The sequence below is a fragment of the Ursus arctos genome, unplaced genomic scaffold (genome assembly GCF_023065955.2).
Source record: "Ursus arctos isolate Adak ecotype North America unplaced genomic scaffold, UrsArc2.0 scaffold_2, whole genome shotgun sequence".
Classification (NCBI taxonomy): domain Eukaryota; kingdom Metazoa; phylum Chordata; class Mammalia; order Carnivora; family Ursidae; genus Ursus; species Ursus arctos.
This window is the reverse complement of record NW_026622874.1, coordinates 33,892,143-33,918,786: the sequence shown is the minus strand read 5'-3', so window position 1 is coordinate 33,918,786 and position 26,644 is coordinate 33,892,143.

Below are 26,644 nucleotides of genomic sequence, written 5' to 3'. Positions count from 1 at the left end.
CTTCCTTCTAAACTAGAAGAGAAGTCAGAGTCACCTGGTTCGAGTCCTTGCTTTCCAGACATGAGTACACAGCCTGGTGTCAAGCTTTGTCCTGAAGCCTTTCAGAAAAGGGTCCTAACGTCTAATGATCCTGGCAGTCAGAACATTTTCTTCAACAAAAACCCTGTCCTGCTTTCCTCTAAGCCTGCTGCTAGCTTCAGGGAGCACCCAGAGTTCCGGACAGTCAAAAGCTGCTTGCGTTACCATTTTTCCTGGGAAAGGGAAATTACACAAATAGTCTCCACGTACCTAGAGTGACATACTTACATGCACTGTGTTATTCAGTTCTCCCAGCTGCCCCGGAGTGGTAGGCAAGGCCCACCTCGCTGTGGTTTTGCAGATGAAGAAACTGAATGGAGAGAGGTTAGCCGACTAGCCCAAAGTCAGGTAGCCGGGATGTGTGGGGTTAAGGTGGACTCCAAGTGCTTACAGGTCTTGGAGCTGGGAGGGATTTGAGAGTTTTATTAAGGTAATTCCATATTTTTCAGGTAATTTCCATATTAACCCTCTCATTTTACCCATGAGGAGATTGAAGTCCAGAGCCTTTAAAGAACTTGCCTGAGCGGCAGAGATGGAGTTAGAACTTTGGTCTTCTGCTGATCAGTTTATTTCTTTACCCACATCGCCATACCGAGATGAACAGTGCGGCTTTGATCGTTTTTAAAATGTTAACAGTTGGCATTATGCCTGAAGCTAATGTAATGTTATGCGTCAAATACATCTCAATAAAAAAAGACACCGCAAAGGTGTGGTCCTCCCCCCATCCTCTCAGTATCCCAGAAGAAAACCCGCGGCCCCTGAGATCCCATCATTGCTGACCCTGAGTCCCTTTTCCTGTCTGTAGTCTTCCCAAGGGCATGCAATGAGAGAAAAATACCCACCACTCCCCAGATAGAAAAAGAGGAGAAACCCCCACCCTCCAAGGTTGGCAACCATAGAAAATAAACAACATTGAGTCTCAATATGTTTCGTTGGCAGAATTTTCCCCAGAGCCAACGGCCTGTGTCAGAGCTATATTTTCCACTCTGGCTACTATGATTTGGTTGTGGCACACTTGCTTTCTTTCCTTTTGATAGTGCAGACTCTGACGCAGGTTTAGGGCTCTGGCAGGTGTCTGGGGGTTTACGAGCCCATCCCTGGCCTCTGACACCTCATCTCCTCACTCCCCCTCCCTTCCCTTCCCGACATGACCAGACCAGCTGGGGCAGAAGCAGGTGCAGATAGGGACTTAGGGTTTTGCCTTCCCCAGAATCCCCTTGACCACGTGCCGATAGCCTGAAGGGAAAGCAAGGCAGGACACGAGGCAAGACCTTGGATTTTATAGGGGTTTTTCTTAGAACAAATTCCAGAAAGTTTAGGGTGACTTGATACATGACATTTGGTATCTTCCTTCATTCCTTCTTGTTAAGTTGTTCTCTACCGTGCAGCTCACAAATGTGTGATACATTTGTGGAGAGTAGGGCTTTCCCAGGGCTGGTCAGATTTACCGTCTCATCTGCTGATCCTCCGATGCCTGTCACACCCACTAATAATCACATTCCAATCAGAGGGCCAGAGTAACCTCTTCTACTTCCTCTTTGGGAAGGACATCGTTTCCAGGGATGGCTGTAGGACTGGATAGAGAGAACTAGTCAGTGAACACAATTGGTTCATTATGAGGGCAAGGCTGGGAAAATTCCCAGAGGCTTTGCTCCTGGCTGAGTCCAGGGGGTCCCCAGGATTTGAGTTGGGCTCTCTGCATACCGTGCCCAGCCCTATCTCTTCCTGTCCCCCATGGTCAGCCCTCCGGGGCCCTGTCATCAGCTGTTTGGCTTCTAAAGCCTCAGAGTGGTTTCCTTCACCGACAGCTTCACCCTTACCAGGTGCTCTTGTCCCCACCCCCTGGGAAACACCATTTTCTTAAAGGTAACTGGCCAACTGAACACTAAAAAGTAGGTCATAACTGCAATTTCCCATCCTCTCAAGAAAACTTCTCTAGTTTTCACTGTAGTGTTGCAGACAGGGTGTCTAGGTAAACCGGAGCATTACCGCCTCCCCTCCCGTGGGCGTGCGCATGCGTGCGTTCGAGGGCAGGGTGGGGCAGGCCCTGGGCCTTCCCAGGCCGGTTGGATTGATATCTCACTTGGCCTTCCCAAGCTGAAAGATGAGTAGTGCCAGTCACGGGCAGATGTCCACTTCTCTGGAATTACCCCATCCTGGCAATATCTGTGACTTCAAAGTGCTGAGTTTGAGATGTCTTCTCTTTGTCCTAAAGCTACCGAGGAGCCCGGGGAGGAGCAGAAAAAGTCCACCCTGAAAATAATATATAAGCATGTCAACCGCCTACCCACTTCCTGAATAAACGTGGTCGGGTATTCCTGCGCCTGGGGGCAGGTCTAATTTCCTCATGCCATCTTCTTCCCCAATCCCAACCTGGGCCTGGCCTCCACCCCCTCCCCATCACATTAAGAGCCGCGTTTAATGAGTCGTGGCTTGTGCTCTCAGGCATGGTCACCTGAGGAAAAACTGAGTAATGACAAAACGTGATTGCCCTGGTTGCCCCTTTGGAGTTCAGCACATTCGTGTTCCTTCCCTTTTTAAGAGCTGCTTTCAGGACAGAGCCTGATATAAGTATCATGTATTCTTTAAATAATAGAAACAGAACAAGGGCTAACCGTTGGAATGTACCAAGCACTGTTCTAAATGGTATGCACGTATTACCTCCTTTAATATTGACAACAACCCTACTGGAGATCTGTGTAATTGATGCCAGTACCCCCATCGGCCCACCATACCGGTGGGGGGGGAACTGAGTGTCAGAGAGGTGATGTGCCCAAGCCAACCTCACACGCTAGTAGGTGGTCAGAAGCAGGATTTGAACCCGAGCAGTGTGCCTGCAGGGGCCGCCCACCCCGTCGTCCCTTCACAGAGGTAGGCAGCAGCCAGCAGCATATTAGGAAAACCACAGGCTTTGGAAGCAAAGACGTTTCAGTCCTGATTCCAGCTCTGCCAACTAATGCTGAGTGGCCTTGGGCAAACGGGAGCCACGGATCCTCTTTCCAATCGAGGCGTCGTAAGTATCCATTTCACAGGGCTGTGTGAAGATGAGCTGGAATGAAGTGTTGAAAGGTCCCCCGATGGTGCCTGGCACATAGAAAGTACCCAGCAAGTGTTAGTTCCCTTGTCCCTTTTCCTGTCCCTCCCTAGGGAATGGTTTGCGTTTTATCAACAGTGGAATGAATGGCGTTCGGGATCAATCCCCTAGTAGATTGGAAGCGTTTGTGGGTAGTGTTTATAGGATACTGGGCAGGTCGCTGACAGTCAGCGGGAGGTCCTGGGGTGGCCTCGGGCAGATGACGTTTATAGTTGCTGGTGCTTCAGTGTCTCTGAGTCAGGTGGAGTTTGCTGTCTGAGGAATTTGGGGGTGGGGGCTATTTTTAAAATAATGTGAGGCAGCTGGTGATGGCTCCGCTTCAGGGGCAGCACGTGAGCCAAGTTCCAGGAGGGGAAAGCCATGAATCAGGAGTCATGTAGCAAGACAGGGTTTTCCTTCAGGCCGGATTTGGTCAGCACGGGTCCACGGTTCCCTTGAGGGATTCCCCGACTGTATGCCTGGGCGGCCACGCTCGGGTACAATGCTTCTGATTCCCCCATCTGGCCTGACTCACCCAGCCCCCAGATTGCTCAGTGACGCTGACCTTCATCAAGGTGCTGCTTGGAGAGTCAAATAGGACCCCGGCAGGCATTCCCCTCACCCACCACAGCCCGGGTGGGAGGCTGAACAAAATGGCGTGTCTTTTCAGTTCTGGGAAAGGTTGGGTCTTCCTTTCACTCTCCAGCTCGCACCTGGCACCTCAAAAATCGGAAAAACATGAAGACTGGAAAAAATAATTATAATAATTATCAATGCTTTCTGAATCTCTGACACTAGTCAGTTAGTCATAGCCGCAGTTTGGTGGCTGTGATGATAACACCTCGTTGGCCTCATTAACAGTTAGTGATGATTAATTACCTCATCCAATTGCGGGGCCAGGGAGGAGTGTGCTTGTTGATAAGACGGAGAAGCTGAGCACCAGGGGAAGGAGAGTGGGACACAGCTGACACCAGGTGCTTGGGGCAGGGGCTAATTTTAGTGCACCTGAGTCATGAGGGTGAATCCCCAGCTCTGAGATCATCACTCAATGCCCCAAAGCCATCTAGAGGGCTTCAGGGTCATGTCTCTTCTTGACCCTTCAAGTGACAGACAGACAATGTTTTCCAGTGCCCTGGGGACCACGGCCAAGCTGGTCTTACTCTGTCATCATTACCATCAAGCTATTTCCCAGTTTGGCCACTGGCAGGGACTTCTCATGGACCACCAGGTCAAGTCTAAATTCCTATAAGTGCCTCAGTTTCCACATCTGCAAAATGGAAATAAAGACACTACCACTTCTGTTGGGAAGATAAAATGAGATAACAGATGGAAAGTGCCTGGCACAGCCAGTGGTATACAGCAGGCACTCAACAAATGATGGTTTATTTCACTCCAGTTTCTCTGTATAGTCTGTCCCCTCAAATGGGTCAATGTTCTGTTCCCTGCTCCCTAAACCACACCTCCTGCCTTCCTGTCTCCCATATATTCACCAATTGCCATGTCATTGTGCCCTCTATGTGCTGCCCCCCTCCCCGGAAGCATCCTCTCACTGCTTCAGTTCTCATGGACACACCCTTCTCTGAGCTGTTGTATTTTGGTTTGCCCCTTGATCACTGTATACCCTCTTGGATCCTGCCTACTTGGGACATGGGTGTAAGTTTTATCTTCCCATGTAGACTGTAGTTTCTCAAGTTCAGGAACTGGGCTCATTGCTTCGTTTGATTCCCATACCCAACAGGTCACTAAGTGAGCAACAGGTTTTTTTAGAAGAGACCTGGGGGTGCGGGTGGTGTGTGGCAATGGAAAGTTACCCAAAGTGATGGGGAAACCAGCTGGGGCACTTCTGTTTGGGGATTTCCCTGGACCATGACCTGTACCAAGCCCCTTGCTTTGTAATCCTGCCACACCCTTTGTTTTCAATACCTATTTCTTCCCTTGGCACCGAATTGGCGAAGGTGCTGTGGGATGCAGAATGTTGGGGATCTCAAGGCATAGGCCAGTGAGTACATCCTTCAGGGCGGGATGAGGGTCCCTAAGCCTTGTGCTCTACAGATCACTCAAGGCCTACCAAACCCCACACCTGTGTCCTCGAGGTCCTGCTCTAGACTAGGCCTCTCTCTTGCGTGGGGCAGGAATGTGGGGAATAAGTCTCTTTTCTCTCTGCAAACAGCTCAGGCATAGGGGCCAGTCTAGATTCATACACATGGGCTAGCTGAGGAATTTGTGAATGGCTGGGACCGTTCAGCCAGCAAGTGGTCTGTTGTTAGAGGGAATGGGTAAGTCATCCCAAAGTTTTAGAACCTTTCTAGACCCAGTCACATTTTCTTTTTTTTCCTTTTTTACACATTCATTTAAGCCAGAGAGAGAGCATGAGCAAGGGAGGCAGAGGCAGAGGGAGAGGGAGAAGCAAACTGCCTGTTGAGCAGGGAGTCCGACTCGGGGGTTGATCCCAGGATGCTGGGATCCTGCCCTGAGCCGAAGGCAGACGCTCGACCATCTGAGCCACCCAGGTGCCCCCCCAGCCCCATTTTCTTGACACATTTTACTCTCTTTTCATCCATCTGGGTTTATCCTGTCACTTACACAGCTTGCCTTTGCTCTGGGGCTGCTTTACAAGAACCAGTCCTGGATGATGCTTGGTCAGGGGTAGGCTTTGAGTTCGCTCGGCCCAAGCTGGTATACCTGCAGTAAGCTCAGATCAGATGCCCCAACAGCCTGGCCTATCCCTTCCTACTTACCACCTGTTTTCCACTCTACCCAAGCCAACTCACTCTTAGACTCTTCCCTATACTTCAGGATTGTAAAGTGTAGAATGCTAGAGCTGGAAGGAGCCGTAGGGACTACCTAGTTTACCTTGTTTCTCTCTCTGTGAAGGGGGAGATAGACCCAGGGTTGGGAGTAACTTTCTGTGTGCTCATATAGCCTCTGCACATGAATAGCTCTGTGCTTGCCTACCCTGGGATCAGAGCCTACTCTCAGATTATTCCCCATGACCCACTCTTAGATTCACTGTGTCTGAATCAGTGACTCCCTTCCTTCTACTACCAGTCTTAAAAATCACTTTCTCCCTGAAGCCTTCCTTGATTAATTCCACTTGCTGTTTATCTTTTATTAGTGGGTGGTTTGGGCTATGTTAATTTTCACTTAGTAGTTTTTTTTCCTCCATAAGTTCCTGTAGGATTATTTCAATATGTTCATTGTCATCTCCATTAGTCTGGCAGCTCCTGGGGGTGGAGTCCATTCTAGGAGTACTTGAAGGCCATCATCTTTTTCTTCTGGATCATCACACTTTGTCCACCGGGGCTATAAACTCAAGGATGCTTAGTGCAGGAGGTGGGTAGCACTGCCTGACGACCTAGGTCACAAGGTCTTTTTGTGGCGAGGATGTGGCTGGGATAAGACTTCGAGGAAGAAGAATCTTTCATGACTCCTATGTTGGGATCAGTCTCTAAGGGTCAGGGCTTACCCCTTGCAGCACAGAAGCATTGTTGCTGGACAGGATGTGAACATCCTTGGTTTTTGCATGGTCAAATTAAGTAACTTGTCTGGGGTCACACTGTGACACATTCATTGCCAAACCTGTTCCTTTTGCCAAGTCAGTCCTCCTATGTGCTTTCTTGCTCAACCCATGCAGAATTCTAGAATTTTCAGGCAGGGAGGGAATCCACAGTAGTGGGTAGGTGGGATGGGGGTCATGTGATACATTCTCCTAAGCAGAACACATGGAAGTCAGAGACACCAAAGGGTTTGTGCATTTACCTGTGGTCACCCATTTCAGCATTCCGTACCTCAGGCAGTTCAGCTATTCTTGCAAATGTCTAAATTTCTGCCCCTGTAATTTGATTCTGAGCCCCTTACCCCATTTTCCCTGCCCATATGGGAATGGACAGGTGTCTATGCTCATTTGTCTAAAACAAATATTACTTGAAAAATTACTCTCCAAATTGAAGCACCATGGTTTCTTGATTTTTTTTTCCTTGCTCAAGGCCCAGCCAAGCTTCCTGCTGCCACCTCCAGACCCATCTAATCCTATCACTCACAAACTCTAGTGGTTCCACAGTCAAAGGATGTTAGCGGCTGGCCATTTTGGGCCATGGGCCTTCAGGGACCAGGGCTTTCTGGGACATGATGGAAACCCAGGATGTAGTGTTTTGTAGGAAGTGCAACATTCTGGGATATTGGCTCTGGCTCTTTTATCCAAGTGACCTTGAGATAAAGCAATTTCTGAGGAGGTTTAAAATAAGCACCAAGGTAAGAACCTTGGATGTCATTATGGCCTATCTCTGATTTTAGAAACAAAAGAGCTAGCTGGTGGCAGAACTAAGGACTGATCAGGGCCATAGACCTCTTGACTGCTCAGGGAACCCAGAACTTTCTACGTTTGTTGGGCTGAGTTGGAATTCAAGGAGGAAGCAGTACACAGCTGCTGTAAATTGTGGGGACAGGTGACTTCCCCTGGACCACTTGCTACTTATTCCTTCCTCCCCAACAGGGTTCCAGGCAGAGTCAAAACTTCCCTAGGCACAGTCCTACTCTGTTTCCCAATCCAGAGTCTTGTGTTAAGGTACCATGGGGCTTTGGTTTCACTTGTAGATATACCTTTGCTTTTTCTGAAGCTTTGGCCCTGCTCTTCCCAGCTCTGGGTCTTACTTTGATCAGCTATAAAATGAGGAGAATCATCCCAAGTTCCTTGTCTACTGCTCCAAGGCAGTACATCTGAGAAATGCTTTGAGTTCCTCAGGGGGGTGGGGTGGGGGAAGAGACTACTTCTACAAGGGTCATGAGTCTTATGAAGGGAGGGAGACCAGAGTGTTAAAGTCCAACAGTTGGATTGCAGTGCTAGTCAGTTAGACTGCAAAGGAGTCAACCTTACGAGCATTTACTGTGTCAGAGATTTCTCTTGAATTATTTACACAATAACCTATGAGGTGGGGTCTAATTTTATCTCAGTTTTATTGGGAAGAAACTGGAAGTCAGAAAGCTGAAATAACTTGCCCAATGTCACTTAGCTAAGAACTGGCAGAACTGGGCTTTAAGCCCAGGCAAGATCACTTCAAGCTCACGTTCTTAGCTACATTGCTTCCCTAGAGCCCAGCCTGAAATGACATCACAAGATGAATGGTGAGTCTTCCCAGTTCCCCAAAGGAAGGGATTGGGTGACCTGGAGGTTGAGAGAGAGGGAGGATCTGTGAGAGGTAGAAGTAAAGGGATCGAGATGAAAGAGTTTAGGAGCTGCTGGACAAGAGGGGCGGCAACTGCTTATTTCTCTCCCTCTTGAGCTGCCCAGTTTCTGTTCTTCACCTGGCCAGGTGTTTCATCCAGGTTTGGCCTCTCTAGCCTGCAGGAGACTTGTACAAGCCCACATGAGAGACCTGGCATCACCTCTGTCAGCAGGGTGGCACTCTTGTGGAACTACAGTCCTCTAGGGACTTCCATTTGCATGGAAATGACAAGGACAGAAGAAAGGAAAATGAAATTTGAGTACAAGCTCCCATTGTCCCACTCCTGAGTCAATTTCCTACAAAGCTAATAAAACTAAAGCTTCAGAATCTGTCACTTACCCCAGCCTTTCCCAAAGCCCTGGACCTAGTACACATTTTACATTAGTAAAATTACACACACACACATTTTTTTTTTCTTAGAGAGCACTCCTAATTGTATATGACTCAGGGCTCCATCAAACCTCACTGTGCCCCTCCCCCACTTGATCAGCTAAATGTCAGAATCCCACAACCCCCTGAGAAACACCAACGATGCCCCTCTCCTCCCGGAGCCCTCCCACACAGTATGAGCCTTGATTGAGGGTGTGATTCAGCTCAGAGTAGCTGGGTTAAGTTTTTGTAAAGAGGTTGCCGTGTGTGCACTTTAGTAGACCTCAAAGCCACCAGAGGTGGGAGCTTAGTGTACTTTCTTTGTAATGATGACTCTCTATGATTTTTCTCCATAGATAGAAACAAGTATGCACTGATATGATTCCACAAAGATAAAGAGAGGGATCATTTACATATGAATCCATGTGTTCCTCACTATCCATGTGTGTGGATGTATGTAAGCATGCATGTGTGTAAACACTTCTTAGATTTGTTCTATTGAGTTCTATTGAGTGAATCACTTTTGCTACAGGGACCCTGGAGGTAGAGGCATTTCCTGGGAACAAGATACCCAGTTTATTCCAGGGGTCTCTAAGACACCTGCGAATAGCCAGGACAGTGTTAGCCTGAGCCATGTAGGTCCTTCTCTACTAGGTTACAGGGCAGGTTTAGAGATGGAAGGGCCTCTGGACTGAGATTCTGAAGGGGAATGAAGAAATGTGAAATGGAAATGAAGACCCATAAACTAGACCTTCTTACCTCTTCCCCACTAGCCCCCATCCTGGATGTGGCCCATTTCTTCACACCTACCCAGGCTTCCCAAGGTTTGCTGGTTGTGGTGGTATAGTCCAGCTAGCTGAAGCAGAAAGGGGGATGTACTGCAAGGATCTTGGAGTATTCTAGAATATCCATGGACTGAGATGCTGCAGGTCACTGAGGGGCTGGAACTAGGAATGGGAGTCATCAGAAAGCCAGGCCTCAGTCTCACACTCACTGAGGCCATATGGCCACTCTTTTCTGCTTTCCTGGGTGCCCCTGCATTCTGCTATCTCCCCAGGCCTGATTTTTCTGCATCTATGAGCAGTTTATAAAAGGCTGCAACTACACAGCTCCAGAGGCTGCTTGTCTTTAATTCAAAGGACCAGCAAAAATTGATTAGTGCTCTAAAGTCTCTAATCCCAGTTCCTGGGAGAGAGACTAATGACTCAGCCCAGCTCAGGTGTCCACCTCCAATCAGCCACATCCAGTGGACTAGGGTCACGCTGGAAAAACATCACATAAGGTGCCCCAAGTCAAGGGACTTGTCCTCCAAGAAGATCCCCAACTAATCCTATGGGAGAAGTGCCCTCTCCCCTGAGTTCCCATAGCACTTAATCTGCCCCTCTTCCATGGTACTCATTGCTTCTTACTGTGCGTTAATAGCACTGTTATAAAGATCTTATCCACCATCCCACATATCCACAAGTTTCTTTTTCATTTATCTTCATATCTCTTATAGCTTGCGTGAATAAAAAATTGGACATGTGCTCAATAAATATTTGAAATCATGATAATCTCCAAATTAGTTAATTTTCAGGAAATTTAACTTGGTCAAGTCTTTCATTTCATCTCACTGTCTTGAGTTGATTAAATACAATTAATTCAACCAATTAATTAATTGAACCAATTTAATTGAGTGCATTCTACACACCAGGCACTGTCCTGGCTGTGCAGAAGCTACACTACACAAGACAAAGGTAGTCCTTACTCCACTAAGGTTAGTGGTGGAGACCATCAACAAACAGTTTACTATGAACTAGACTTCATGCTGGGTGCTAGGCTGGAGATGTATAGTCCCCAGCACCTGCCCTGAGGGAGCCCAGTTTCCCTGGAAATCACAGAGAAATCATCAGATATGTTACTGCACAACAGGGCAGGAGAGGGTTGTAAGAGATCCAAGAGAGAGTGATTTACCATTAGGGGAGAACGGGGTGGCTGAGGGAGGTTTCACTGAGATCAGTGACACATGACTGAACTTGAAGGGTGAGCATGAGTTTGTTAGAGAGAATGTGAATTAGGTATGTGGTGAGTATATTTGGGGGTTTGGGGGCAGGGGAAGTTGCTGGGAGTGAGTTGATGAGAGCCTTTCAGATAGGCACAGGCGAAGCAAATTTCTAGCACTATGAAAGGGCTACTGTGTCTGGAGCATGGTGAGGGATTCAGTGTGTCTGGAGCATAAAGAATGTGGGGGAAAAGAATGGTAAAGTTGGCCAGGGACCTTGCCTGGCCTTGTGTGCTAAGCCCAGGAGGTGATAAGTTAAGTATGAACAGCCAGCATCTAGAGGGCAATGATTTCTGCTTCAGGCATGGTGCCAGGCAGAGCCTGGAGACCAACACAAATAAAAATTAAGCCATGAACGAAAGTTCGACTAAGCTATGTTGATTAAAGGCCAAAAACATACTCTAGAAAGCCCTAGGATAAAGCATTGCACCAGTGCTGCGGTCATTGACCTCTGGCTCATTGAGAAGGTTGGATGGTGAGATGAAATTTTCACTCCCGAATTGCAATTTTCTTCAGAAAGCACCGAATCTTCCAACTTTCACTCCCTCGTGAGTAGAGTGGGATTTTCTAAATTTTGCAATTGAATTTAAGAAATCAAAAGAAAATCCATTTGTAGCTAAAAAGAAAAAAAAAAAGCCAGCAGAAAGAGGCCTCTATATATCCACATGTCTTTTGAGTTACAGTCTTATTCCCCATGGCCTCTTAGCCAATGATATGATGAGCGTTAGAGATTAAGTGATTTCCAGGGACTGCTCCTGTCCTGGGTTGCTGCTTCTCATGGGACTGCTGGTCTATCCTCTGCTGTCCTGATATGCCAAGCAGCGATGGAAGAGAGCCAACTTCTTGGGAGCTTTCCCAGGTCAAAGTCAACACTGTTTATATCCTGGTCCCATCCTAATTCCCTAGCTCTGTGCCCATCCTCTCCTGACTCTAGAAAAGCCTCCAGCCATGCTGGCCCTCCTGACTCTCTCAGATGTTCAGGTGTGCAGGATAGTCTTAGAAAACATTTTCCCCTCTTCTGTGCCTGTCAAACATCACTCATTCTCAAGGTCAAACCCAAAAGTCCTGTCTCGGTGAAGGCATCCCCAATCCATTTGATGCAAGAGCCTGCTCTTCTGTATTCTCCCAGCACCTTAACTTCTGTCACTACTTTCACCCCATAATATTACAATTATTTGTTCTTATGTTAAGTCAATTGAATTTGCTGAGTTCAGGGACTAGACCTCAATCATCTCTGCACCCCTAGGAACTTGCAACAGTGCCTGACCTATAATAGATTTTCAGCGAGTACTCTATTTGATAATACAGAATGTTTTATCTGGGCATCTTGTTTGTTGGGATTGGGTAGTATGAAGATGGCTTTGGGAAGAATTCCAACAAGCAGAAAATGGGGAAAGGGCATTCCAGGTGGAAGAAGTAGTATGAGCAAAGACACTGAGGTAGAGAGCATGGACCAATATGGGAGTCTGGAGGGAAGGAGAAGGAAGGAAGGATGGAGCACACTAAGTGCCAACCGTGGAGCTGGGCTCCTTATATGCACTGTTGCACTGGCCTTTACAGAAACTTGGTGAGGTGGCTTCTATTCCTACAAAGGTCATAGAGCTCGAGTTGGTAATGGAGACAGGATTAGACCAATTCTGTTAGGCTCTAAAGCCCACAGCTTATCAGGGTTTTAGAGAATAGTGAGTAATTCAAGTTGGAGCCTAGAGTAAGTGGAAGGAAATAAGGGGAGAGAAGGGCAGAAAGACGCATATTACAGAGTTATATTATTGATAATATCTAGGCCTTTTTCACTGCCTATCATGGACCCAAACCTGTGCTAGGCACTTTAAATATATCACCTCACTAAAATGAATGGCATCCTTATAGGTGATCATCCCCATTTTACAGATAAGTGAACTAAATCTCAGAGAAGTTCAATAATTTGCCCAAGGTCACCTAGCCAATACATGATGGAGCCATGACGTTTTTGACTTTTGATTTTCCACAACCAAGGCTCATTGGGAAAGAACTTAAAGGATGAATCATCACTTAATAATTTGATTCTAAATGACATAACAGGGGTATAGATTTCTTCTTTCTTTCTTTCTTCCTTCTTTCTTCTTCTCCTTCTTCTTCTTCTTCTTCTTCTTCTTCTTCTTCTTCTTCTTCTTCTTCTTCTTCTTCTTCTTCTTCCCCTCCCCGCTCCTCCTCTTCCTTCTTCTTCTCCTCCTCCTTCCCCTCCTACTCCTCCTTTTTTTTTTTTTTTTTTTTTTTTGTAACATAGGCAAGTCCCAAGCCTGGGCTTTTCTTCCAACACTGTCCTTCTCTCCCTGTATATTTCTGCCCACTGTCTTGTCTCCTTCTTCTGTCCCCTCTGCCCAAATGGATAGAACTAGACCCCATGCATAGTTAACTGTTGGCCTTAAAAAGAAAAAATGAGGGACACCTGGGTGGCTCAGTCAGTTAAGCGACTGCCTTCAGCTCAGGTCATGATCTCAGGGTCCTGGGATCGAGTCCCCCATCAGGCTCCTTGCTCAGTGAGGAGCTTGTTCTCCCTCTGCCTGCCTTTCTCCCTGCTTGTGCTCTCTCACTCTCTGACAAATAAATAAATAAAATCTTTTAAAAAATTATAAAAATAAAAAAATTTTTTAAAAAGATGAATCTTCTGATAGATAAGAACTTTTCCTAAGAAAGAGAATGGATAGGAAGATGAGGGGAATGTCTGGCCAAGGTCTCAAGACGTAATGGAGCAACGGCCCTAGGAGGGCAGGGAAGAAGTCGTTCCCTTTTTCTGTATACTTTTCCTTTTTCCTTTTTCCTTCATTCATCCTGATTGGGTGAAGTTCAAAATCAGCCTTGTTCAGAATTACCTGGGTTTGCTTGTGCAGAAGGCGGATTTCCTGGCCTCACCCCAGATATCTAGGAGGTTTTTTGTGCGCCAGAGAGTCTGTTTTTTTCAACGAGCACCCCAGAAAGTCTACGAATTGAGAATACTGCCTTTTTACAGTTACACCCGTAGGCTTTAGCTATTAGTGCTGAGAGAACTTGAGGTGCCAGGAACTTGGGACTAGATGTCATCCAGGTGCCTGCCCCAACCAGGAGCATTGACCTGGAGGCCGTGTGTAGGAGTCCCCGTCTTTCGGAATTAGTGATGTGGTTAGAGTAGCAACGTGACTCTCTGTGGACGGAAGAAGGTAGGTCGGATGTGAGAGTCTCCCTCCATGAACGTGCGTGCGTCATCTCAGTCATCACTTGTATCTTTATTCTCAAAAACAAGTCAGTTTTGTTCCTGTCAGCATCTTGGTTGGCCCGCAACCAAGAGGGCAAGCTGAGATGGAGAAGCCCAGTCACAGGCCTCAGGTGATGCTTTGGGGCATGGCTGGGGTGGGGAGAGCAGGAAAGCATTACTCAAATTGCCTTCAGTAGTAAGAAAACAAAACAAAACATGATTTCAGAAAACACAGCCAAAGGACATAAGAGCTATCTGCTTGCACGAATTTTAGGGATTATGACATTTTTTTGTTTTTGTTTTTTATCGTCAAGAATGGGGTGATCTGGACTCTCTAAGGAAGTGAATTTCAACCTGGATGTATTTCAAAATAATCTGAAACTTAAAAAAAATAGAGATGCCTGGGCCTCACCTCCCTATCTGCTAAATCCAGGCTGTCAGTGGTTGGACCTGGGAATCTGTATAAAGCTCCTTGGGAATCTGAAGCAGCCAGTCTGGTACTGCACCAGGGATTAGCATTTGGAAGCCACTCCACTAAGGTGAGAAGAAAAATCACTCCAGCCTGAGCAGTATGATATCAAGTCATCTTTTCTCTTCACCTTCGTGTTCCCTGCCATTCCCTTTCCTTCCCACCATAACATGGCAGAAGGCTCATAAAGGTTTACCTCAGTGATCTGCTGCATCTGGCTAACGAGATGTCGGTCCTTTATCAAGTTGTGGGTGTGGTTTCTGTGACTTTGTCCTAATGGCTGGACTTTTCAAGGAGTGGGATTTTTTTACATCGCTGTACTAGTTGTTCCCCCGGGAGTGGGAAAGTCCCCTTCTGCGGCTGAGAAGTGTGTCTCTAGCGGTTGGAGTGTGTATTACAAGCCTATAGGTAAAGGGTGGGGTGGTTACAGTGGTCAGCAGGTTATTGTTATTAATGATTTTTACGGGTGGATTCCATATGATGAGATGTTAGATCTTATGAATAGGTATCCTCATTAAGTGCCCATAAGGAATGCTTCTTCTGAGTTAAATAGATTAAAAAAATAGTAGATATATTTTTATTACTTCTAATAGCCCTCCTTGTATTTGGTATTCCAATGAGCAATGCATTACAATGTTGCCTGCATTTTATCTGTGTGTTGATGAGGATTTGAGTATGGAAAATTGTTGCCAATATCCCCACAAATTATACACTGGCACATCCAAATAATAAAATTTTATTTTTCACAACAACAACAACAACAACAACAACAAAAAGAAAGGTTTACCTCTCATCTCTCTTATAGAGCAACACAGGAACTTAGCTGTGTGACATCCAGAAGGACTTTATAAATTTAAATGTATTATATATATTTATTTTCATTATATTTAAATATGAATTGCTTGCTATTTACACCTGCCCATTGGGTTTGCAAATGACAACTTCAGAACATGGGCTCCCAGACCCTGGAAGTCATGGAGATGAATTAGATGACATCTGTCCAAGTCATGGCGATAGAAAACCCCTGCACTGGGAGAATTGGGCCAATGAACTCTGAAATCCTTCCTAACACAGCCATTCCCTGGCTTCAGTGTTAGCCATTTCAACTTGTTCTTTTCTTGATTTTCATCTATGTTCTATGCCTCCTTAGAGTCCCTATCAGGTTGGTGCCTTGAATCATATAGGTAGTGAGAAGCTGAAAGTGATTAGAGATAGAAGGAATTAGGGCAGGTTTTAGTCATAACAGGAGTGCCCAGGGCAGCTATTCAGTTGTACATTGCACAATTCTAAGGGCACCCTTCAAATTGTAGTTAATGATGATAGGCACATTTATTACTACAAGTATGAATCATTTGAGTCAGAGGCTGCATCTTTACTCTCAATAAACTTTTATTGATGTCAGCATCTTTCTAGGCACAGTACAGCCCAATAAAGAGAAGATTTGGTGCCTAAAAGTGTTCCTGACCAGAGATGCCTGCCATAATGACCCAAGAATCAAAGACACAAGAGAGAAGAAACCCGCCAAACAAATCTCCCTCAGCCAGTCTCCTTGACTGCTTTCTGCACCTTCATCTAGGGGTGAAAGAGAAGAAGATGGACTGGAATTTTTCAGCCTAAAATTCTTTATTTGTTTGGGTCCTGAAATTTCATCACATTATAGGAAAAGTAGTTGTGACTTTGAAGGACTGGGTTACTGACTGCAGTGGGCAAATTGGTCCAAATCCCAGAGGAATGCTTTTTGGAAGAAAATTCCACCAGCCCCCTTCCTTTCCAGATCCTACCCCTTTTTCAAAGTTCCACTCAATCTTTGGCTTCTCCATGGACACCGTTCTGATCATTCAAACCATTAAGTGATGCCCTCTATCCACACCTGGCTCTCATTACAGAGTACACCTGTATCTGTATAATTTATTTGGCTTTTAATCATGTATGTATTTCTGATAACTCTCCATTAGTTGCCCTGGATTGTTATTTATCTTTTTGTGCTAGTTTACTTTCTCAAGGATACTATGAGCAAATTAATGCATTTACATGTCCAGCATATAGTTCTGGAGTGCCAACTTGTGCCAGGCATTGTTCTAGGTCCTGGGAGATTAGATTCTCTCTCTCTCTCCTTCTCTCTCTCCCCTCTGTCAACCATCTATCATCTATCTCAGGTGGTAGATGCAATAAAGACAAAAAAGGCTAAGGGAAGTTAAATAATAAAATAAAGGAAATCATTGATCAAGAAAATGAATGACAGTTCCATTCAATTTTTTTGTTTATTTACCAAAGAATACCATATGCTTAGATGCTAAAAAAAAAATTACACCTGTGTGACTAGAACAAGCCATTAAAAAAATGGAAACAATCCAAGTGGAAGAAAAATGTTATTAGGTTGGAAAACATAGTTGTTGAATTAAACTCTAAAATGGAAGCCACGACATGCAAATGGACACTGCAGGGAACTAAATTAGTAATAGATAAGATGAAGATAAATTTCCTAGAACACAAAAGCAAAAGACAAAGAAATGAAAATGAAAGAATAGAATAATTGTGAAAGACAGATATCAAAGAGCCAATCCACAAATAACAAGAGTTCCTAAAATAATTAACGAAGTCATTTGTAGAAGAAAGCGTAGAACATTTATTGGCTTTAAGTAAAATTCTATTTTTTAAAAGATTTTATTTATTTATTTGACAGAATGAGAGAGAGATTACAAGCAGGGGGGAGCTACAGGCAGAGGGAGCTACAGGCAGAGGGAGAAGCAGGCTCCCCACTGAGCAAGGAGCCCGATGAGGGACTGGATCCCAGGACCCCGGGATCATGACCTGAGTTGAAGGCAGTCACTTAACTGATTGAGCCACCCAGGTGCCCAAGTAAAATTCTATCTTTAAAATGAAATATGCTTATTGTATTAATCAGGAATCTTTGGGTTGTGTCAGGGTCCCAGCTTAAGCAAAAGAGGGATTGTATTGGCTCACCTAATGAAGTTTAGAGGTTCACTAGCAATTCATCGTCCCGCTCTGGCTTTCTTCTGGCTTGGCTTCATTCTTGGGTAGGTTGTTCCCATGGGATGGCACCCAGTCACTCTAGGCTGACATTCTTCCAACTTTCCATGCTCAATGGGTGGAAAGAGTTCTTCCTTTCTAATACTTGTGTGGCATTAACCTTGGTTTAATCCTCAGACTCTGATTGGCTGGGCTTGGGTCAGGTGCTCATCATTGACTCAGTTTAGGCAGCTGAGAAGGGTTGTGGTATTGGTTGCATTGACAGGACACTCTCACTCCTGGAATGATCAGTTGTCTGCTCTATCCAGTGTCCACATGGACTGCAAGTAAGGGAGTGATGGTTTCCCAGAGGATGATGGGGCCGCTGGCCCCAGAAGAAAGGGGAGTGGATGTGGCTAGGCTAAAAAATGTCACGTTGCAGAGATTAATAAAAAATCCACCCCCAGACCTATTCATGCAGAATTTTTAACTCTATAAGGTTACCGAAAGCCTATAAATAAATATGCAGCAAGAAAAAAAAGTCACATGTACCTCAGATTTCTCTTCCACAATTCTACATGCTTGGAAGGCAAATGTACAAAGTCTTTTGCGTCGTGAAGGAAAGAGGTTGTGTGACCTAAGAATTCATTACCTCGGCAAATGGTCACTCAAAATATATGCATTCAGAAAATATAGTTCCCAGGACTCTCCTTGAGCAAACTAGTAAAAAAAGTGTTCTAGAACACTAAGGATAAATTAAAAGTAGGTATAAAACAGCACCACTTCCCATGATTCTACCTCTGAGATTGGTTCCTTTCCACCATCTCTTTCGCTGTCACCATCATTGTTCATGTGGACCATTGCCACAGCCTCTTAACTTGCCTTTCCCTTCTACTCTCCACTCTTCTAAGCCGTTCTCCTCATATCATCCAATGGTCTCCTAATAAACCAAATCATGTCACTTCCTTGCTTAAAATAATTATGGCTTTGTATGGCATGTAGAATAAATTCAAGCTCCTTACCATAGCCTTTGAGACCTTGCCTGATTCAGCCTCTGTACATTATTCCCAACTACATTGTCCATTGCTCACTGTGCTGCAGTCACGTAGCGACCCTCAGTTCTGTGAGTGCGCCAAGCTTCTTCCTCTGTAGGGGCCTTCACACATGCTGTTTCCTCTACTTGGAACTGTCTTCTCTTGATTCTTTCTTTGTCTGGTTCCTTCTCTTTTATTACATCAGTTTATTTACACCGCTTCCTCAGATGGTCTCTGATCTCACAATCTAAAAATAGACTTCCTTCCAATTTTCTTGGCACCCTTATCTCAAACCACCATCACAGCTTGTAATTATATGTTTACTTGTGTTCACCTCTGTTATATCTGTCTTGCCCTGGAGTGTGAACCCCATGAAGGCAGGAACCACATCTGTTTTGTTCACCACTGAATTCCCAGGTCTAAGCTGACCTACAATGTTAAAGCAATGGAGCAGGGGGCAGATTTTGAAGTTCTAGATTAGGGGCGCCTGGGTGGCTCAGTCAGTTAAGGGTCTGCCTTTGGCTCAAGTCATGATCCCAGCATCCTGGGATCGAGCCCTGCATTGGGCTACCTGTTCAGCAGGGAGTTTGCTTCTCACTCTCCCTCTGCCTGTTGCTCCCCTTGCTTGTGCTCTCTCTATCAAATAAATAAATAAAATCTTTAAAAAAATATTAAAGTTCTAGATTAAATGCACGAATCCAGAATACAGTTTTTTCGGTTCCTGATTTAGTGCCATAAAGATTGCTATAAACTGATGTGATGTAGAATTTCTGAAAGCAGAATTAGCAATGCATGCAGAGTGATTGCGACCTTGAAGGAAGGATGCGATTCAGTGGGTCCGGGAGAGGTAAGAGGGCATTTCGTGTGTGTATGTGTGCACGTGAATGCAAGCACGTGTGTGTGTGTGTGTGTGTGTGTGTGTTTGTGTGTGTATTGGTGTTAGTGCAGGGAAAGGTTAGGAGAAGACTAATAAGAAGAGGTCTAGAATTGAGATGGATTAAGTGTATTGAGGTAAGGATGTGAGGAACACAGCAAGGCTTCCATGTACCACAGGACCCACAAGGGGTTAAAATTCAGAGGAAAACCAGAAATTGCTTCCAGGAGGCCAACGCTTTCTCCTTAGAGGGGCTCGGTGTTCTGTCTGTGTACCTGCATCAGCCCTAGGACTTTTGGTCTGTGGACAGCAAGGACACCTTGTGGCACAATAAGGAAGGGGTGAGAAATATGTAACGAGGAGGCTACAGGTTCCAGAGGGGCTGCCCACGAAAGGAAGGCAAAGGGGTGTGGGTATCATGAGTGAAGGGGTGCACGAAGGTTTGGAAGACAGAAAAGGAAGGCAAAAGGCTCTGGAAACAAACTTGCATGACTCCCCTATGAATCCAGGAGTAGGTCTTGTTTAAGGGGAGCAAGCAAAACTGCTCTCTATTCCTAGAAAACAAACTTTATGCATGTTTTTTTAAAAGTAAACTCTACCCTCAATGTGGGACTTGAACTCATGACCCCAAGATCAAGAGCTGCACAATCTTTATGCCTGTTCCTCAAGGTGGCCCCATGGGTGTTGCTGCCTGCAGACTGGGACACCTTAAGGAACAATGAAGAGAGGCAGATGTAGCATTCTCAGGTGGAAGCTCTGGGCTGGCTTACCTGTCTCTGCCATTTTGTATCTATTTAACCTCAAGCTAGCTCAATACCTTAAGACTGTTCCCAATGAAAGGAAGGGACAATGAATGATCCCCCACAACCTTATGTGTGAGCCCCACAGGCTCTGTGATTTGTAATGCCGGCTATACTTGGTCCTGGAGAATGTGGGCATAGTGGGGAGGGTGTGACCCTCTGGAAATGCTGTCTGTGGGCCTAACCTCCATTGGCTTGTCTTGCCGCATCTTCACTGTTGCTCAGCCTCAAAAAAAGACTCTTGGCCTGCTGAGTAGAACATTTCTCTGTCCAGTTCTCAGCTTTGGCAGAGACTTTAAAAGATGGTTTTATTCATTACCTTGTGTCTGAGAAGGACTGCAACATAGTCATTCCAACCTCTGGATATCTATCTAGCTTCAGGAGCATCACTAGAAAAGGTGAATCTGTGCTTTCTTTACCACCTGTTGAAAGGAGCCATGTGAGAAAATAAGGGTCCATGAACAGTGGCCACTAGATGGCATCATAGTAGTCTCGGTGCATCACAGGAGCGCTGCTTCAGACAAGAAAGACAGTAGCTGCGTGGAAGCAACACAAGTGTCCATCGATAGATGGATGGATAAAGAAGTTGCAGTATATACACAGTGAAATATTATTCAGCCATAAAAAAGGATGAGATATTGCCATTTGTGAAAATATGGTTGGAACTTGAGGGTATTATGCTAAGTAAAATAAGTCAGAAAGAGGAAGACAAATACCATATGATTCCATTTATATGTGGAATCTAAAAAAAACCCAAAACAAATGAATAAACAAGCAAAGAAAAAACAGAAACAGATCCATAAATACAGAGAACAAACTGATGGTTGTCAGAGCGGAGAGAGTTGGGGGGTTGGGTAAAATGAGTGAAGGGGAGTGGGAGGTATAGTCTTCCAGTTATGAAATAAATAAGTCACAGTGATAAAACATACACATAAGGAATAGAGTCAATGGTATTGTCATAGCACTGTATGGTGACAGATGTGCTTACTCTTTTGGTAAGCATAGCATAATGCATAGACTTGTCGAATCACTACATTGTACACTTGGAACTAATGTAACATTATGTGCCAGCTATACTTCAATAAAAAATATGTGGTAACTATAGGAGTGGGTTGGCTAAAGCATATATTTTCACTGAATGACTTGCAAGATACTTTCCTTCATTTCTAATGATATTGAAAAATCTCAGATCAATCAGTGGATGGTGGGTTCCAGCTTAGCAATCGCCAGGTATGGAATCCACCATCCCATCTATGTTTTTGAAAACATTATAGCAACTTCACCTGGGAGATTCACAGTCTTCTCAAGATCCATCACAACCACTCTTTGTTGCCACTAGATTTCCAAGTGGAGTCAAATATCAGCTTTCTTTAGGGGGAAGTAGTACAAAATCTGACTCAGAGAAAATCATTTAAATGCTAAAAGAATTGCAAGATTGTATAATACACATTGGCAAAAACCTGGGAATGGGTGTAAGACTAAGGATGGTGGAATATAGCACTGGATCAGATCAACTTACTGGGTGCATTTATTAGATATTCTGGGTTTGATGTGTTAGCTCTTGCAACTGTCAGTGGCTCTAAAACTTTCTTGGTTGGCTGACAGAACCTTGGACTCAGTAGTGCTGTGTGTTTAATAAGGTTGGTATGCTAGAACATCCCTGACAGGATATAGACGAAGGCATTCAAGATAGGGAGAAAGGAATGATAAAGTGACTTTATCACACAAAATCTGCACACCTGCCCCCCCAAATACGTCAACCAGAAGGCCCAGAGGACAAAACATTGAGAAATACATTGTTGATGAGAGCACCTGCATTTCTGAAAAACTCTGGAAAATACTGTTTTTTGTAAGCCAGATATAGTGGTGGAGACACCTGCATTGAGTTGGGCTCACTGGTGTCAATGGGAATTCCTATCATAGCTGAGGTCAAATGACAGAACACCAAAGACAAGGGGACATTCGCCATAAAAGGCAGCATGAATATAATGGTAATCAAACTGTTTTGAGACGAGGGATCTCTAGTTGGACAATTGATCATGGTGCATCTAAGAATGAAAAAAATTGATAGACTACTAGAACGTTGTTTGACCTGTATGAAAAGTCTGGTGGCCAATAAATTGGCTTGAGTGACCTCTCATTCTAGACCCAAGTCAGTTATAGACTCAGAGTCTCTTGGTTGGAGGGGGATGAAATGACCCATCTTGTGGACTTTAATTAACATCTTTCCCCAGCTATTCCAGTGCTTGTTTAATGAACCTGTATATGAAGTAGGATGGGGTTACATGTGGGCTCAATAACAGAGACTTGCCCAAATCAAAATTTTTCTGACCAGCAATGCTGCTGAATGCCTAACTTGTCAACTACACAAAGCCCCTGATATGGTAGCATTCCCTAATGGGCCCAGCCAGCCCTTGGGGCGGTTTGATTCAATTGTTCTTTTCTATTGTGGAGAAGAGCAAAATTTTTTTCCTCCTTGGAGAAAACAGGTTTTCTGAGTACATACCTGCTTTTCTGCCCAAGAATCTTCTGCTAGCATCATCTGTGATTACAAAATATGGCGTACTGTACATAACATTGCTTCTGATCAAGACAATCATTTCCAAAAAAGTGCAGCAGTGGATTCATGCCCATGGAATTAACTGGTATAGCCATATACCCCACCACCCAGGAGCAGCTGGCCTAGTAGAAAGATTTAATGGATTACTGAAGGTATGGTACCAGTTGAGAGATGACATCTTGAAAAGACAGTTCTTCCTCAAAAGATATAGATTATACTTGGAATCATAGACAAATATATCTATCTGTATTTCCCATAGTCTGTCTACATGGGCCTGGGAATCAGAGGTAGAAGTGGACTAGCTCTTCTCATTACTAAAACTCAGAGCCTGCCCACAGATGTTTTGCTTCTGATCCCTGTGACTTTGAGCTCTGCTCATTTGGAGTCATGATTTCCAAAAAAACAAAAGCTTCTTCCAGAGCATACACCAATATTGCATTGATTTGGAAGATGAGACTGCCACTGGATCATTTTGTGTTCTTCATGCTACTAAACCAACAGGCAAAGGAGAGAGTTATTCTACTGACTGGGGTGATTGATATTGATCAGCAACTCAATGAGGGTGGGGGACTATATTTGGAACCTGGGTATTCTCTGCGGTGAATTTTCATGCTGATAGTAGAAGTTAATAGAAGATGACAGTTTTCCCACCCACCCCTGCTAAAGCATATCCAGTGATGATTCAGACCCTTTAGGCAAGATGGATTACCCCACCATAAAAACAACAACAACAAAAAAAACCCAACCATCTGAGGTGCTGGATGAAGACAAAGGAAATATGAAATGGGTAGTGAAAGAAGGAAGTTGTAAACATCAATTATGGCCTCATGACCAGTTACTTGCTTATTATGTATATGTGTGTAGATATATAATTGTATATATTAATTATTTTATTATTCTCTCTCCTTCAGGTTTTATTGGAAGTTAACTTCATAATTTGTTTTTTTGGAAACATGTTCAGATGAAACTCAATTTGAGAAGTAACCAATGCCACTCAGGGACGAGTGCAATGATTGTCGAGACTCTGCAGGTCTGAGTTTGGGAAGAAGACAACACTGTCTTGGTTTCTATGCAGAAAAGTTGCATTTGGGGGAGAAAACAGAGGGTTTTGTGGTAATAGCAAAGCTCATAATTTGTAGAGTGGTGTTACAGATGCTGAACAGCCAAAGGAGTGGGCTGTATCAGTTACTGTATCAGTTACCTTAATGCCTCTGTTTCAAACTTACCATTTTTTTTGAGTGGGAAAATAACTTTACTTTGTCTGGGGGGAGGGTGGGCAGGCATCTAGTCCCAGAACTTCTGGGATGACTTCTTGGTGCTGGCGCCTTGGTGACCAAGGAGCCTAGCTAGACCTGGGACTCTGAAAGTCACGATTTTGCTTTTCCGGATGGCTCTGCCATTTGGGTCACTAGATGGAGACTATGAGGCTGGAGAAGGAACAAGAGGTTTGCTCCTTGCTATATACTTCCTGAGGGTTTTTTTTTTTTTTTGTCTGCTTGTGGTTCCTGTATTACCCCAGCAAAACTTCATCATGGCATAAGCGTTTTCGTGTTGTAGCAGCAGCTGAATCCGGTTTGTAGTTTTTCTAACCCCTGCAGAATCAGCTTCATTGTGTCTCCTTGGGAACACCAACAACAGCCAGCCACTGCCTTTCCACAGAGATCTGGGTCCCAGTCTCTTGAATCCCCTCTTCTGAACTCAGACGACTAACACTGGCTGAGCAATTGAGTTTCAGTTCCTCGTGGACTGTCTACTAAGTTTTTAAGTTGTAATAACTTCAATCTTCGTTTTGCTTCCTCAGATCTCAGCAGTTGCAACTTCCATGATATTTTATAATTCTCTTTTAACCCTTTTGTTACTGTGATGGTTAGTTTTATGTGTGAACTGGGCTAGTCCATAGTACCCAGTTATTTAATGTACACTAATCCAGGTGTTGCTGTTAGAATATGTTGTAGATGTGTCAAGTATCCACAATCAGTTCCTTTTAGATAAAGGAGATTACCTTCAATAAAGTGGGTGGTCCTCATCCACTCAGGTGAGACTGTAGGAGCAAAAACTGAGGTTTCCTGGAGGAAGAAGAAATTCTGCTTCAAGACTGCAACATTAGCTCTTGCTGGAGAATTTCCAGCCTGCTGACCTGCTCTACAGAATTCAGATCTGCTAGCCCCCACAACTGTGTGAGTCAGTACCTTGAAATTAATATATTTATGCATATTAAGAGGTTCGGGTTCTGTTTCTCTGGAGAGACCTGACTAATGCAGGTATCTAGTTAGGATCTTTATATGTATTAGCATATATTAAACTCTGTCTAATCAAATAACTGATGTGGTTTTGATTTTGTGAGTGAACCCTAACTGATTCAGTGGTAGGATCTTTTAATAAAGACTCCTATACTAAATGTGAGTTTAAAAAGCTAACGTGGGTAGAGATTGCAGCCAGTAAGTAGAACTTTGCTTAGGAAGAGAAAATATATGCCAAAGCAGAGTGTGTAGGTTAGAAGACTAGCAAGAGACGATGATTAACACACAGAGCCCATGGAGTGTAACAAGGAATCAAAGCTAAGTCCTCTAGAAGGACAGGATTATCCTGGTACAGAAGGAAAAGAGAGAAGAACACCTTGGGTAATATAAAAGATTAGAAGTTGGAAAAGAGGAAACCACAGTAGATCAGAGCAGAAGCTACTTGTCTGAGACATGGGTTTAGGAATCCAGTTCTTCAGGGAGGACATTCTGTCTATCTATCCCTATGTAACAAATCATGTAAGAACACAGACGCTTAAAACAACAAGCATTCATTTTGCTCACAAACCTGCTGTTTGGGCAGGGCTCACTGCAGACAGATCATTTCTGTTCCACGCCATACTAGCTGTAACAGCTAGACTGGGGCTGGCAGACCAACTTTTGAAATGTGTTACTCATATGGCTGGTGCTGACTCTCTGGGAGCTCAGCCAAGGTGATCCTTCTCTCCAAGTGGGCCCCTCTCCAGGCAGTTCGGGGTTACTTATGGAAGAGTGGCTGGGATCAAAGAACAAGCATCTTTTTTTTTTCTAAAGATTTTATGTATTTATTGGACAGAGAGAGACACGGCGAGAGAGGGAACACCAGCAGGGGGAGTAGGAGAGGGAGAAGCAGGCTTCCCGCCAAGCAGGGAGCCCGATGTGGGGCTCGATCCCAGGACCCTGGGATCATGACCTGAGCCTAAGGCAGACACTTAACGACTGAGCCACCCAGGCGCCCCAAGAACAAGCATCTTAAGAAAGAAAATAAACTGACAGGGTCTTCAAGAAATTGGCAGTGTTGTTTCTGCTGTGATCCACTAGTCAAGTGGCCACAGAACCCAGATTCAAGGAAAGGAGATATAGATCTCACTTCTCAGTGGGAAGACTGTCAAGGAATCTGGGGCACAGGCATGTTTTAAAACTGCCACAGAGAAATAGTAGAAAAAGCAATCAACATTTGGTTTTTGAGAATTCTTACCTGGCCACGTTAACTGGTAAAGTGCATATAGTTCTCTTTCCACTGGGTAGTTCAGTCACAGAGGTCCTTTTGAAATCTTGAGTTGAAGTATGCCCCCTTTTTTAAATAGTTATATACATGGCTTCCTTGGTTAGGTCAGTCCTACATGATTATCAGCATGATTTGGGAGATTAAACAACAAAATGGGAATAGCATAATCCTATGGAACACACAGTCTTAGCAAGAAAATGACACCAAGACAAATCATAAACATTATCTTAGAAGCAGCTGGGTAGAAAGGACACATTACGTACAGAGGAACAAAGATAAAGATGATAACAGAATCCTCCTTGGAAAGAATGCAAGTGAGAAGACAGTGGAGCATTATCTTTAAAGTACTGAAAGAAAAAAAAATGTGTCAATCTAGAGTTCTGTACTCACTGAAAATATCTTTCAAAAATGAAGGTAAAATAAAGTCTTTTTCAGA